Source organism: Ursus maritimus, unplaced genomic scaffold (assembly GCF_017311325.1).
Source record: "Ursus maritimus isolate PB19 unplaced genomic scaffold, ASM1731132v1 scaffold_30, whole genome shotgun sequence".
Taxonomy (NCBI): domain Eukaryota; kingdom Metazoa; phylum Chordata; class Mammalia; order Carnivora; family Ursidae; genus Ursus; species Ursus maritimus.
Genome location: NW_024425564.1, coordinates 3,288,882 through 3,303,141, shown reverse-complemented (window position 1 = coordinate 3,303,141; position 14,260 = coordinate 3,288,882). Strand labels below are relative to the sequence as shown.

General features: G+C 48.9%; 1 protein-coding gene across 3 annotated transcripts in view; it reads left to right on the top strand.

The window, feature by feature from the left end:
- PPARD (peroxisome proliferator activated receptor delta) overlaps positions 1-14,260 on the top strand; it is an 82,026-nt gene that overhangs the window by 30,410 nt on the left and 37,356 nt on the right. The gene's annotated exons all lie outside the window — the stretch shown is intronic.

Sequence of the window (14,260 nt, the reverse complement as noted above, 5' to 3'; positions counted from 1 at the left end):
CACCCGTGTCTCTGTGCCGGGGTGCTGCCTCTTGGGAGCACGGGCCTCGCAAGCACTGCACACGCCGTCCGCTTCTTTGCGTCCCCGCAGTCTCTCCTGCTTGGCGTCTCCCTCCGACGTTCGCTGTTCGAGGCGTACTTCGGCCCGCTCCGTGGCCGCCGCCGCGGTAGACTGCAGAAACGCACAGCAGGAGGAGATGGGCCTGCCCGCTCCCAGGCGACCGGCCCGCTCCTGGCCTTGGCCTCGGCTTCCTTCCTCTCTGTGCTTTGCTCTCCGGCTTCCTCTTCCTCTGTCTGCACGTTGAGTGTGCGGGGTGTTCTGCCCTTTCTCTGCTTCTCTCACCCTCTTGGCCCTTCCTGGCTAAGACCTTCTTCCCTTATAGGGAAAAATACTGAACTTCTTTTTTTTTTTTTTTTAAAGATTTTATGTATTTATTTATTTGAGAGAGAGAGAGCACACTCACAAGCAGGGGGAGGGGCAGAGGGAGAGGGAGAAGCAGGCTCCCCGAGGAGCAGGGAGCCCGATGAGGGACTCCTTCCCGGGACCCTGAGATCATGACCTGACCAGAAGGCAGCTGCTTAACTGACTGAGCCACCCAGGTGCCCAAAAATATGACCTTCTTGCCACAAATCCTTTTCTGCTGAATGCCAGACCTACATGTCCCCCTGGCTACTGGAGTGCTCAGTTTTCAAGGAAGAACTCACCTCTGTCTCCCCTCTTGCCACGTCTCCGCTTCTATTCATAACACGCCATTCTGTCAGTTCCTGGGAGCCACATGACAACTGGAACCCTTCTGTCCTCTACCATCCACAGCTGTCCCTCCCATTCTTTCCTCTCTTCTGATTTCACCTCTAATGGACTGGATAGTGGCTGCCCAAGCGATGTGTCCATGTCCTAATCCCTAGAACCTGTGAATGTGACCTTATGTGGGAAAAGGCTCTTTGCAAGATTCTTGGCTGCACGGCAGCTAGGTACAAACCTGTGCTCGCTGACGTCTCTGGGCCTTCCCTTGGCCTGACATAGGGACAGTGTCCCAGTCTGCAGTGAGTCCGTGTTCATTATTTCGTTCGATCTTCTCAAGTCCAAAGACAGGTTTCCTCTTCCCCCTCACTCGTAGGTCTGGAGATGCTCAAGGCTGTATGCCCAGCAGCTACAAGTGTGGTCCTTGGAGGTGGGTCTAGGTTTGAATCCTGGTTCTCTCACCCATTAGCTGAGGCCTTTGACAGATCATGAACCCCTTTGAGCTTTAGTTCCCTCTTCTGGAAAATAGGGCTGATGGATTGTTGTGCGGATTAGGTTATGTAGTAGTGTGCCTGACACTGTTTGCTTTATTATTGGAGAGATTCACTCAGCCCCTGCAGCGAGCGCTCAGGCTGGGACAAGCCCAGGAGCTCTGACTCAAATCCAGCGCCTCCCTCTGTCGTCCTGCTGCAGCTTTCTCATCTGTGCGCTCTGCTTGGTGCTAGCCGTGGCAGGGGTCTACGATGACGTGATCGTCTAGGAGGGTAAGCAGAGCATGTATGTACGTGAGGTGGTATGACAAAGCAATTAAAAATGTGGGCTATGGAGGAGCACCTGGGTGGCTCAGTCAGCTGAGCTTCCAACTTTTGGTTTTGGCTTTGGTCATGATCTCAGTGCCATGGGATTGAGCCCCATGTTGGGCTGTGCGCCAGAGTCTGCTCGAGGTTCTCTCTCCCTCTCTTTCTCAGTCTCTCTAAAATAAATAAATAAAATCTTTAAAAAAAAAATGGGCTCTGGAGATTGACCTAGGTTCAAATTCAGGCTCTGTGGCCATACCTCAGTGACCTTGGGAAAGTTTTCTTTGCCTTTCTAAGCCTCAGTTTCCTCATCTGAACTGAGAATAACAGTGGTACACACCTTAGAAGGTAATCGAGAGAGGATTAAATGAAAGAATGCTCATAAAACATTCAGCGCATGCCTGTCTCTTTGTAAGCACTAATAAATATTGTTAGAAATGTGGAGCTTCCACTGTGGAGGGCAGTTAAGTGCGTTGAGGCCCTGAGCCCCTGGGAGCCACAACTGCAGGAATGCTGGTGCCCCTGGGATTGTGTAACAAGGGGGGACATGGAGAAAGAACATTTCCAATGTTGCATCTTCCATGAACTCATGATCTTCCCCTGAACTGCACAGGGGAGCTTGTCATTCTTAAACCTGGGTTGTTACAGTCGTTTGTGTGTTCTGGTCACCCTTTATACCACCACACACCCCCCGGGAGCAGGATTGGGCACTGGGCAGCTGTCTGATTACTGGAGTTGAACCTTGGGATTCAGCAGTGGGAGTATCAGCCTGCTGCTAACAAACCATGGGGAGGGGTCCCGATCCACACTTGTAGCGGGTCTTTTTCCCATGGCCTCGAGATACAGGGTTCCTTTTTCCAAAGAGCTTTCCACTCTGTACATGGGACCTGAAGTGGCTCCAGAAGCCCTGGGCACCGCCACTCTTGGTGTCTGTCACTGCCTCTCTCACCATCCAACAGGGGCATTGTTTGGATGGGCCAGACATCAAAAGGAGACACAGGTTTACTGCCAAGGTCATTGTTAGTCTTAGGACTGGCACTTGGGGTTTGGTTGTTTTTTGGATTTTTTTTTTTTTAAGACAGAAACAAGAATTATGTAAATTCCTTTTTTTGAAGGGGGGGTAGGGAGGAAGGGCAGAGGGAGAGAAGCAGACTCCACACCAAGTATGGAGCCCAATGCAGGGCTTGGTCTCGCCACCCCAAGGTTATGACTTCAGCCGAAATCAAGAGTTGGATGCTTAACCGACTGAGCCACGCAGGCGCCCCCAGGAATTATGTACATTCTTTTTTTTTTTTTTAAGATTTTATTTATTTATTCAACAGAGATAGAGACAGCCAGCGAGAGAGGGAACACAAGCAGGGGGAGTGGGAGAGGAAGAAGCAGGCTCAGCGGAGGGGCCTGATGTGGGGGTCGATCCCATAACGCCGGGATCACGCCCTGAGCCGAAGGCAGACGCTTAACCGCTGTGCCACCCAGGCGCCCCACCCAGGAATTATGTACATTCTTAATACTGAGCGTTAAGAAAAGAATCTTCTCTGGAAAACTGCAGAATAACCCACTGAACTTGTGACTATCTGTAACTGCTTAGGGGACATCATCACCTGGGGGTCTCTAGAGTTCCTGAAACTCACTATGCCCCAAAATGACCCCTATATTTTTTTGCTAGACTTCCTCTTCCCTCAGTCCCTGCCTTATTGGGAGTGTCCCCACTCCTGTGGTCACCTGACAGTGGCCCTCCATTTTTTCCCTCTCACCAAGGCCTCTTTTATTCAGTCACCAAATCTTGTTATTTTTTCCTTCTAGATATTTCTTCTGCTTTTTGCCTTAAAGTCGGATGACGCTAGCGCTACCTCAGCTTGGGGTTGTTATTTGCATTGATTTTCAATCTTCTGTGTCCTCATGTTTCAGGAGTTTTCTTTCATAAATAGAATGTGGCTGCATTTAAAATTTTAAATCAAATCTGGAAATCTTTCTTAAATCAGTATAATTATTTACATTTTTGGTATTTGACTTAAATATATCCTGTTTTTCGTACTTTCCATATACCTTCCTTTTTTGCCTATTTTTCTCCTTTCCTGCCTTCTGTTAGATTGCTTGAATTTTCTTTATTCCCTTTACTGGTTTGAAAATTATACATCTTGGGGCATCTGGCTGGTTGGAAGAGCACACGGCTCTTGAAGTCTGGGATACTTAACATCTTACATTTATTTTTTTATTTAATTTTATAAGATTTTGTTTATTTGAGAGAGAGAGGAAAAAAATGAGCAGGGGGGCAGGCAGAGGGAGAAGCAGACTCCCCACCGAGCAGGGAGCTGGTCTCGGGGCTCAATCCCAGGACCCTGAGATCATGACCTGAGCCAAAGGTAGACACTTAACCGACTGAGCCACCAGGTGCCCTGTAACATCTTACATTTAATTCTTTTTTAAGTTCTTGGAAATTCTCAGGGGCGCCTGGCTGGCTCAGTCAGTAGAGCAATAATTGACTCTTGCTCTCGGGGTCATGAATTCAAGCCCCACATTGGGTGTGGAGCCTACTTAAAATTTAAAAAATAAAAAAATAAAATAAATTCTGGGAAATTCTCATTTATCTCTTTGGTTCTCTCTCATTTTCTCTACTCTGGCCTTCTGGAATTCCTCTTAGATATATGTTGACCATTCTACCATCGAAGTCTCTGTATCTGTGTTTTTTTTCTTCTGTTTTATCTCTTTAATGATCTTAAATGTTCTCATTTCTTAGTCTCAGATTGTTTTATTATTTCTGATTTTTGGGATGATACTACTCTTTTTTGGTCTCTCCCTCTTGGTGGTTTATTTCCTTGTGTGGTTTATAACTTTGGGTTGTGAGCTCATCTTCAGGAAAGACTCTGCTTTATGGGTAAGTGTTGTGTCCTGGGTTGTGAAAGTATCCCTAAGAGCACTTTGCTTCTGGTGGGGCCATTGGTGTTTCAGTGGTCCTGGCTCAGTTTTTTGTTTGTTTGTTTGTTTGTTTGTTTGTTTGTTTGAAGATTTTATTTATTTATTTGACACAGAGAGAGCACAAGCAGGGGAGCAGCAGGCAGAGGGAGAAGCAGACTCCCCACTTGAGCGAGGAGCCCGATGTGGGACTCCATCCCAGGACCCTGGGATCATGATCTGAGCCGAGGGCAGACATTTAACGGCTGAGCCCCCCAGGCGTCCCTGTGGCTCAGTTTTTTGTTCATTTCTCAGTTTGGTGCCTCTTCACCACTCTGAGTGTCAAATCAGATTAATATCCGTGGGTGGGACTAGCTTAGTAGTTTAGCTTCTTATAGGTGACCTATCCTCCAGTAGAGCCTTGGAGAAATTGCCAGCTTCTTGTTGCTTTCCTAAACTGGGCGGCCCTTTGAGGCTCTCATCTTGGTATTGGGGCTCAAAGCCACAGCCAGCCATTAACACCACTTTAGATGTGGGTTCAAAAGTCCACGGGTCATTTTGGTGTCAGTTCCACTTACTGTTCATGTTTCCATTTGTCTTGTCATTTCTGGCACAGGGGGTATTTCTCTTTCTTTCAGATTTGGCTGTATGTTGAAGGATATCTATTGTTTTATCTAATATTTCTGTGTGAGTATAGCGGGTAGGGGAAGCTCTTTCATAATAATTCAGTCCACTGTTTTGCTGAAAGTTCAAGCCCACATTCTTAGCGTACATAGTGTATGAAGCCCTTCATGATCCAGCCTCTACTTGTCCCTCTTGGTGGTTTGTTTAAAGCATAAACTTCGCTTTAAAGAGCTGTTTTTGTTTTTGTTTTTGAGAGAGTGCAGGCGAGAGAACAGGGGAAGGAGCAGAGGGAGAGGGAGAGGCAGAGAATCTTAAAGAGGCTCCATGCTGAGCATGGAGCCTGACACAGGGCTGGATCTCACAGCCCCGAGATCATGGCCTGAGCCAAAATCAAGAAGACTTGGTGGATGCTTAACTGACTGAGCCACCAGGTGCCCCTACATAAACTTAGCTCTTAAATTTTATGCTTCAGCAAGTTGAACTCTTTGCATTACTATGTACTATGATGTTTGAAAGCTTGTTTTGGAGTCCAAGTGTTAGTTTTGAAACCTGTCTTCATCCTTTCGTAACTGTAATTTTGGTCAAGTTACTATCTCTGTGCCTTAAGTGTTCTCCTCTGTAAAATGGCAGCATCAGGCACATAGTAACCTACTCCCTGTTAAGTCCCTCCGTGGTTGCTGTCTCCAGTAGGCCACACTTTCAGACTTCTGCACCTTTGCACATGCTCGTTCCTCCCACGAAGTGCTTGTCTTCCCTTGAGTTTCTTCCTTGACCCCCCTTGACAGAGTGGCTGTTGCTCTTTCTGTGCTTGGGGTCTCTTTCTATAGTAATTATCACTCTGTGGGTAGCTGCTTGTTTATGTGTCTCCATGCCAGACTCTGAGTCCCTTCAGAAAGCATCTTGTTTTTCTTGGTGTTTGAAGCTCTTGGCATTCTGTCTGTCGCTTGATGGCTGCTCAGTGTTGCCTGTGGGTTTGAACTGCATTGAATTTCTCTGGTCAAATAGAAGCAAGCTGGGAGTGGCAGGAGACACAAATGCAGAGAGAGAGAGAGAGAGTGCGCAGGAAGTTGATCTTTTTGGCAAGTTTTATGCCAAGTTGATGGCAGTGTGGTGGGGACACAAGGTAGCAGTTCTCAATCTAGCTGCTGGTGCCAGAGACTTAAGGCAAGACAGCAGCCAGAAAAAGCCACGAAATCCTGCAAATTAAAGTGGTTTCCGGCCTTAAGGATGCATGCCCACATTCCATCCCCAAACTTGGCTTCTCCAAATGGCAGGCAGAGTAGCACAAACCAATTATAATCCCTAGTGGACCCTAAGAACCTTTAACTTTAGGATAAGGCTGCCCTTCTGAAAGGGACAGTTGCTTTAGGAGTGGATGATTCTGTGCTGGGGCCTCCAAGGAGACCAGGGTGTAAAAGCTCCGGTGTTCAGAGCTACGTGTCACCCATGCCCATGACTTACAGCCCAGGTAAGGTTTCTCCCCCTTAGAAAGGGTGGGTTGGATAGGCCTGAGCCAGAGCTAAACAGGCCTGTGCTGGCCCTCTTTAGCTTTGCCTGAATCCTCTGGGCCCCTGAGACTCCAAAACAGGAATAGCTTCAGAAGGGAAGGGAACCTGATCTTTGAAGATTCCCGGGGGGTGTTCGGCGGACAGTAATCTGGCGGGAAGGATGAGCAGTGACGGCACTGACTCTCGGTCCTCTTGGCTGCGGTTCCAGGAATCAGCCTCGACTCAGGGAGGCACAGGGCTAGGGGTTGGTGGACAGCTTGGCCAACACCCCCGATTCCCTTAGTTCTCTCCTGATGATTCTCAGTCTGTAGCTGTGACTTAAGCACCCGTGTGCTCAGCCAACCGTAGGAGACCATTTCTGAGCGGCGCTGCTCTGTGCGGATCTGGCCCTCGCAACAGCCCAGCGCTCCTGCCTTGGGCGGTTTGGACCATCGGAGTGTTTTCCTTGGATGATTTGCTAGCACTGTTACAGACTGGTCTGAGATGACTAGGGCCATCTTTTGGTTTCTGAGGAGTGGCCCCAAATGTGTCTTTATGAACTTGTTCTTCCTTCCATTTCTTTACATGAGAACAGGTTAGTTTTACAGTGGCACCTGTTGGTCTACTGGGGCAGATCACCAACCAGCAATTGCTGCTTTTGAGGCACCAAGGATTTTCCTGTGGACTCTCAGATTGTTTCTTTGCCTTTTCTAGTCTGACTCCATTTTTCTGGGAGAGTACATCTCAAAGTGATTGCTGAATCGGGATCTCTGGGAGTGGGCCTTGGAACCTGTTATTGAGGTTTGGAGGAAAATCGAGCAAATTGAGAGGTCTGAGGCCGTTATGGATAGGGACTCCAAGTGGGTTAGGTAGTCTTCAGTCTCAGGTAGTTGCGGAAGTTCCACTAACTCATAAAGGACCCAAGCTCCATCCAGTTCCTTGCTCTGTCATTCTTAGTGTGTGGCTGTTGTTCTCATTGTCCAATATGGCTGCCGTGGATCAGCTCTCACATCTGCATTCCAGTCAGTAAGATAGAGAAAGAAAGAGAGAAGGGTGACGTCTCCCCTCCCTCCCCATTCAGGGTACTTCAGGAAAGTCTTCTGCCTCTACCACTTTCTGTGACTGAGGGGAAATTATTTAATATCTCAGAGCCATAGTTACTTCATTTGTAAAATGGGCATGATAGCACTGACCCGAGGGGGATGAGGATTAGAGAGGATCATCCGGGGTCTGGCATGATGCCCAGACCATGGCGAGTGCTCTCTAAACGGTGACTGCTGTCGTAGCACATCTTGACTCCATTCCCTTCCCCTTCCCTGCATGGTCTCTACCCCACTCCTCATCTTCCCCTCCCCTTTTTTCTGACACATTTGCCCTCTGTTCCCACCCTGCCGTCCCCCCACATCCCTCTCCTTTCTGCCCCTCATTTTCCTGCTCCCCCTCCTGCTGCCATCTGCATCCCCTACTCTTCCACCTTGTACCACCTCATCTTTGTATTGTTTCCGTCCCTCTGTCTTCCTGGCATCCCGAAATAATGGCAAATCATTGTTGTATTGCAAGGACCAGAGAGAGAGAGGTTAGAGGTGGTGACTGGCCTTTGAACTGCAAGTCAGCGATGAGTAAGTTAAGAAAACACGTTTAATTGGCTTACTCATGAATCAGTTGCAAATTGCGTTTGGCAGTTGGTAAGCAGAGATCAGAAAGAGCAGTGGCTTATACCAGTAGAAGTTTGTTCTCTGTTAGGTTTTTAAAAGAAACCTGGGGAAGGTAGTCTAGGGCCAGCCTCTCCATTCTGCCATCCTTAGTGTGTGGCTTCCAAGCCCAGGGCTGCATCATGGTCTCAGATGGCTGTGGAGCTCCAGCCATCAGGTCAGGTTTCCAGGAAGGAGGGTGGTGAGGGGAGACAGAAAAGACCTATGCCAAGCTGTCTTTCTCCCTCTTCAGGAGCTTTCTTGGAGGTCCCACCCAATAGCTTCCACTTCCCTCATTGGCCTTCCATAGCTGCAGGGAGGCTTGCTGCCACCTGAAATAAAATGGGGGTTCTGTAACTAAGGAGCAAGGGGAGAGGAGATATTGGGTTAACAACTTGTAAGAAAGGTCTGCCACGATTCATTCAGCATGAATTTAGCACCTACGGTCTGCTAGTTACTAGGACCAGCCAGGGAATCCTCATTCCAGAGGGGAGACACAGGTACGTAAACAGGGACAGCACAGAGTGAGGGGAATAGAAAAAGAGGGGTGGCATGGAGGAAGGCATGAGCGAGCACACCTCAAACACCTGCCGGGCCACACAGCAGTCCCCTGAGTTTGTCATACCAACCTTCTTCCGTGCCCTCTCCTCCACTCTCTCTCCCTGTATCGCCGTCACCATTGTTGCCGGCGTGGTTTTTGCCCCCTTCATTCTAGCCCTGGCAATAGCCACTAGGACCTGAGGAAGTGGGAACAGTCGGCCACTGAGTGGGAAGCTCTGGGCTGAGGCCACACGTCTGGAGATGCAGGTCGCAGACCCATGGGCACTTAGTGGCTAGCAGCAGGCAAATGTCCTGCTCTCGGACAGGTGTGACACTGCCAGGAGACACTGCTCCAGGATCGGGGTCAGCGTCGGGAGGGGTGTTCCTCCCCAGACCCCTGGCATCGACTATGCTGTGCCGTCCCTGGCAGCTTGCCATAAAATGAAACCTTTAGAGGAATAAAATGCTTCTCCCGGTCCAGTAAAGTAGGCATGAAGATGTCATCCACATGAAGTAATTAGGTGTCTCTTTGACCTGTGGTCTCTTTGATTTTGATCTCAGGAACACGACTTGCCCTCTCTCCTCCTCTGCCCCTTGGATGTCAGGGAGGCAACAGGAAGCTTGCTGCCAAGATTGGTTTTAAAGGTGTATTCCGGCCCTTAAGGATGTAATCTTTTAGGGAAGACTGATGGGTTAAAAGGTTGTCATTTACGACCCAGTACACTCCTTATGAGCTTGACTCTGACCCTGGGCAAGTGACCTAACCCTGCTGTCCTCAGTTTCCTCATCTGCCAAACCGTAATCCTGGTTGTTAAGAGATTAAGAGGCACGTGGGAAGCACTTGGTCCACGTCAGTTCTTGTGACTGCTTTTACCCACGGTGACTGGAACGATAGATTGGGGCCAGAGCGTGGGAGGCCTTGGATGCCAAATGAAGGAGTTGGATTTTATTTTTTCGGCACAGTGAGCTGCAGGAGATTTGTGGGCAGGGCTGTGACAGATCATGTCTGGGCTTAAGAAATGTCACCGGCAAGAGGAGGGAGGCTGGACTGCAGCAAGGGAGTACCTAGGGGCAGTTCCAGGTGGGGGCGCAAAGTCAGGGAAAGGGGACAGAGGATGGTTGAAAAGTCAGTAGTGACAGAGGACCTGATGCTGGTGTTTCAGCCCTTGTGACACAGGGATGGCATCCCACTGACAGGTACAGAGTGTCGGAGGAGTTGCAGGGGCAGGTAGCAGGAGAGGAGATGAGCATTTGCTGTCTGCTGGGCACAAGGGGCAGGGCTGCCTGGGGCCTGACCTGGAGATCACTGTGTTTGGGAGGCATGACGGGGCCCTGCGAGGCCTCTGTGTGGTGTTCACGCAGTCAGTAGGTGAGAAGCCCGGGACAGAGATATAGGATGTGGTCACAGTGTGTGAAAACAGCAGTGATGGTTTGTATAGCGAGCAGGGGAGCCAGCCAGGGACAAAACCAGGGAGGAGCGTGTGTGAGGGAGGGTCATCATTTTAAAGGCTGCAGAGTGGGCAGTCCCTAGGAAGGCTGGAGAGAGAGGCAGAGCCTGGATCCGGAAGGGCCTTGTACGGCCCAGCCAGGAGCTTGGGTTCATTCTTCGGGTAGCAGAAAGTTTTTGAGGAGTTTTAAGCACAGAAGTAGATATGATTCAGTCTGTGATTTAAAAGGTCATTCTGGCTCAGACTGGGGAGGGGGCAGAGAACGGAGGCAGGGGACCCTCTTAATGACTGTTGTAGTAATTCAGTTGAGGTGAACTAGGGAGATATTTGGCACTCGGATGAACAGTACTTGGTTCATTGGGTACTTGGACTGTTTGGATCTCGGGGGCTCATTAGGGGGTGAGGCGATAGCTTCAAGGAGTTTAACTTCAAGGTTGAGACGTCAACCAAGAGCCCACCCAAACATAAACCAGGAAGGTGATAAGGGAATCCACCTCACTGCTCACCTGGCAGCTGGAGTTTGTTGGTTGACCTTGAAGGTCCTGTAATTCTTCAAGGTCAAGGGTGAGGCTTCAGAATGGGCAGCCCTGCAGATGAGAGAAAGACAGGCCCTTGCAGAAAGGTTGTGTAGTCTTTCTCCCCCACCTCCCGGAAGCCCTGCCTGTGCTGCGTGGAGCTCTCAGAGCTGGGAAGCCCGGCAGCCCCCTAGGGGCCCTGGTCCTTCTGTCCCTCTCCCTTGGGTTGCTTCTCCCAACCTTGGGTGTACATGTTTGTCAGGAGGTGGGGAAACCAGGCCCTTGCCAAGCCCAGATCAGTTTGAGCCATACAGCAGGGTGGGCAGCGCTTTGCCCAAACCCTGTGGCCCCAGATCCCTGGCTCCCCTTGTGGCCCTAGGCTCTCAGCTTCCAGCTTTGGGCTGCTAAGCAAAAGGTAGAATTGCATCAGATGTTGCTCCTTACAAGGCCCCAGGGGTTGCCCCGGGTGAGCTCACAGGCTGTTGTCATCTCTCTGATTTGTGCTGAAATTCTGCCGCCAGTCCTGTTGCAGTGTGTGTCTGGCTTCTAGGGCCGAGTCCTGGTGTCAACAGGCTGTCCTCAGCTTACCCTCACGATGAACTTTAGTCATTTTACCTTGTTTTTATGTTAAAGTGTCTATTTTAGGGGCCCCTGGGTGGCTCAGTCTTTCAGTGTCTGCCTTCGGCTCAGGTCACAATCCCAGGGTCCTGGGATCGAGCCCCGCATCGGGCTCCCTGCTCTGCTGGAATCCTGCTTCTTCTTCTTTCACTCCCCCTGCTTGTGTTCCCTCTCTCACTAGCTGTCTCTCTCTCTGTCAAATAAATAAATAAAATTTTTAAAAAATAAAATAAAATAAAATGTCTATTTTATATAAAAATACCCCGTGGACAGGTGAGACAGTTATATGACCAAAAGCAACTGGCTGGCTATGGGACCGCAGCCCCACTCCCTGGGGTACATGTGAGGGTGATCAGTTTCCTGTGTATTCTTCCGAAATTTTCCATGTGCAGACTCAAGTGCATATGTATGTTTCCTCTTCCTCCTCCTATCCCCTGTGGCAGTGGGGAGCACACTGAATTGTTTGGACACCTGGCTTTTTGCTTAAGTATATCTTTGAAATCTTTCCATATCAGCAAGTACAGATCCACTGCGTTCTTTTTTTTTTTTAATCTTTTTTGTTGTACATATGATGCATGTATAGTTTAGCCAATACTTTTCCAGCAATTTGTCAAGTGAACTGTGGCTTATAGAACATCCTCACAGCTGTTTTCCGGCGTGACCCTCCTAGCCCTATGAAGAAAACCGACCAGAAGAAATTTTTTGCCGCTCAGGCTACTCTGTGAGCAGTGAGGAGATGAGAGAGGTTGGTTCTCGTTTAATGAAGGGTAGAACAGCATCTCTTCTCTGAGAGACTCCGACTGTTTGGGGAGCAGGATTGAGAGGTTCATACACATCTACCCGGAAAGGACTTGGGAAGCAGCATCTGTGGAATGAATGCAGTGGGCGGAGGATGTTGTGGGGCTAGCCTCCCCAAAGGGATGGAACTGGAGCCAAACCTCTAAAAAAAGATGGGGGTAGGAATGAGACCAATAAAAAAGGGGGGGCATTTCAAGCAGGATAGCACATGAGCAGAGGCATGGAGTTGCAAACATGGCCGGGGTTCGGGATGCCGGGCACTCTTGCTTCCCCCTCTAGCCTGGTCTCGTTAGCAGGTGTTCACAGGCCTGCTCTGTGCTCAGCCCTTTTGGGGTCCAGAGAGCAGCAGAACAACTCCATGGGTTCAAACTCCATCCAGGAGACGCTGTATGCATGACAGGCAAAACTAGTTGATGGTGGTAGAGGTCAGACTAGTGGTTACCTCTTATTCGGGGCACTGACTAGGAAGGGGCATGAAGAACCTTTGGGGTGCTGGAGATGTTTGGGGTCTTGAGCCGGGTGATGATCTTGTGGTAGTATATATAAATGTAAGACTTGGTGGAGCTACACACTGAAGATTAACGCAAACCACAGCCTGTAACCATGGGTGTGTTACATTTCTGTGATAAAGCAAGGAAATAAGCAAATAAATAAACAGCATATCCCCAGAATCAATCGGTGAGTAAAATGCAGTAGCAAGAAAGTGTGGGAAGGGCTCTGCTTGAGGAAATACAGGGATTTTAGGAGCGTATTGCAGGAGGCTTATCTGAGGAAGTACTCTACTTGCTGAGATTTGAAGGATGAGGAGATGTTAATCAGGTTAAGAAAGGGGTGAGGTATCCCAGATGGAAGGAACAGCCTGTGCGGAGGCCCAGAGGCAGAGAGCCTGATCTCCTGGAAAGTTCCGGGTGAACACAGTGTAGTGTTTGGAAGGGATGAGAGATGAGATTTCAGATCCTTACCCTGTCTCACTGTGTTGTTTCAGAAACCCCCTAGTGAGAGTCTCTTGGCCTGTCTCTGGTCTTACAGGCTTTGGAACCAAAGCACTCCTCTGATTCTGCCTTCCCCCTTGCCTCAGAATTAAGTCCCACCTAGGAAGTCAAGGCCGGCCATATTGGAGCCCCTTGTCTGTCCATCAGAGAGGTGGACCCCCCAGCCAAGGGGAAGCTCTCCGTTCCCAGACCTGTTCTGTGTTTTCAGCTGCCTAGCCTCGCTCACCTTGGCCTTCTCTGGGAGTACCTTTCCCAGCCTTCTGGCCCTTTGGAAGAAGGGCCATAACAACTACTCCAAAACGATCCCTGCTTCTCCCAAGTTGGAAATATTTCTTCCTCCCAAGTATCCGCCTCCCGTGTGGTCTGCATCACACAGCTCTCTGTGTGCTCACTGCCTTCAAGGGCAGTCTCGGACTTAACTCCTTTTGACATCTCCCCCTGTAGGAGTGAGTCTGGGTCAGTGCTGGTGCGCATAGTTCCCAAATCAATCCTGTAAATGATTTTTTAATAGAAGGGCTCTGGCTAGAGGCAGGTAGAAGGTTGCCATGGGGGTCATAGCAAAGGCTGCCTGGTAAGTATCAAGGCCCTGGTGCTTCCAAATCCCCGACAGCTCCTAACTTTTCAGGATTTGGGAACAAGGAGTTGGATTTCCGGGGAATTCCCCCAAATTCTAAGTTATTCTATATCTTTCATAACCTTTGTTTATGAGTTTTTATTATTTGTATTATTTTTTAAATTTTTATTAGGTTTCTTATTTTAATTCCAGTATAGTTAACATACAGTGTTATATTAGTTTCAGGTGTACAATACAGTGATTCACCAATTTTATACATTACTCAGTGCTCTTCATGACAAGGGCGCTCTTATCACCTTCACCTGTTTGACCCATCCCCCCACCCACCTCCCCTCTGGTAACCACCAGTTTGTTCTCTATAGTTAAGAGTCTGTTTCATGGCTTGTCGCTCTCTCTTTTTTTCATTTGTTCGTTTGTTTTGTTTCTTAAATTCCACATATGAGTGAGATCATACGGTATTTGTTTTTCTGTGACTCAGTTATTTCACTTAGCATTATACCCTCTAGCTCCATCCATGTTGCAAATGGCAAGATTTCATTCTTT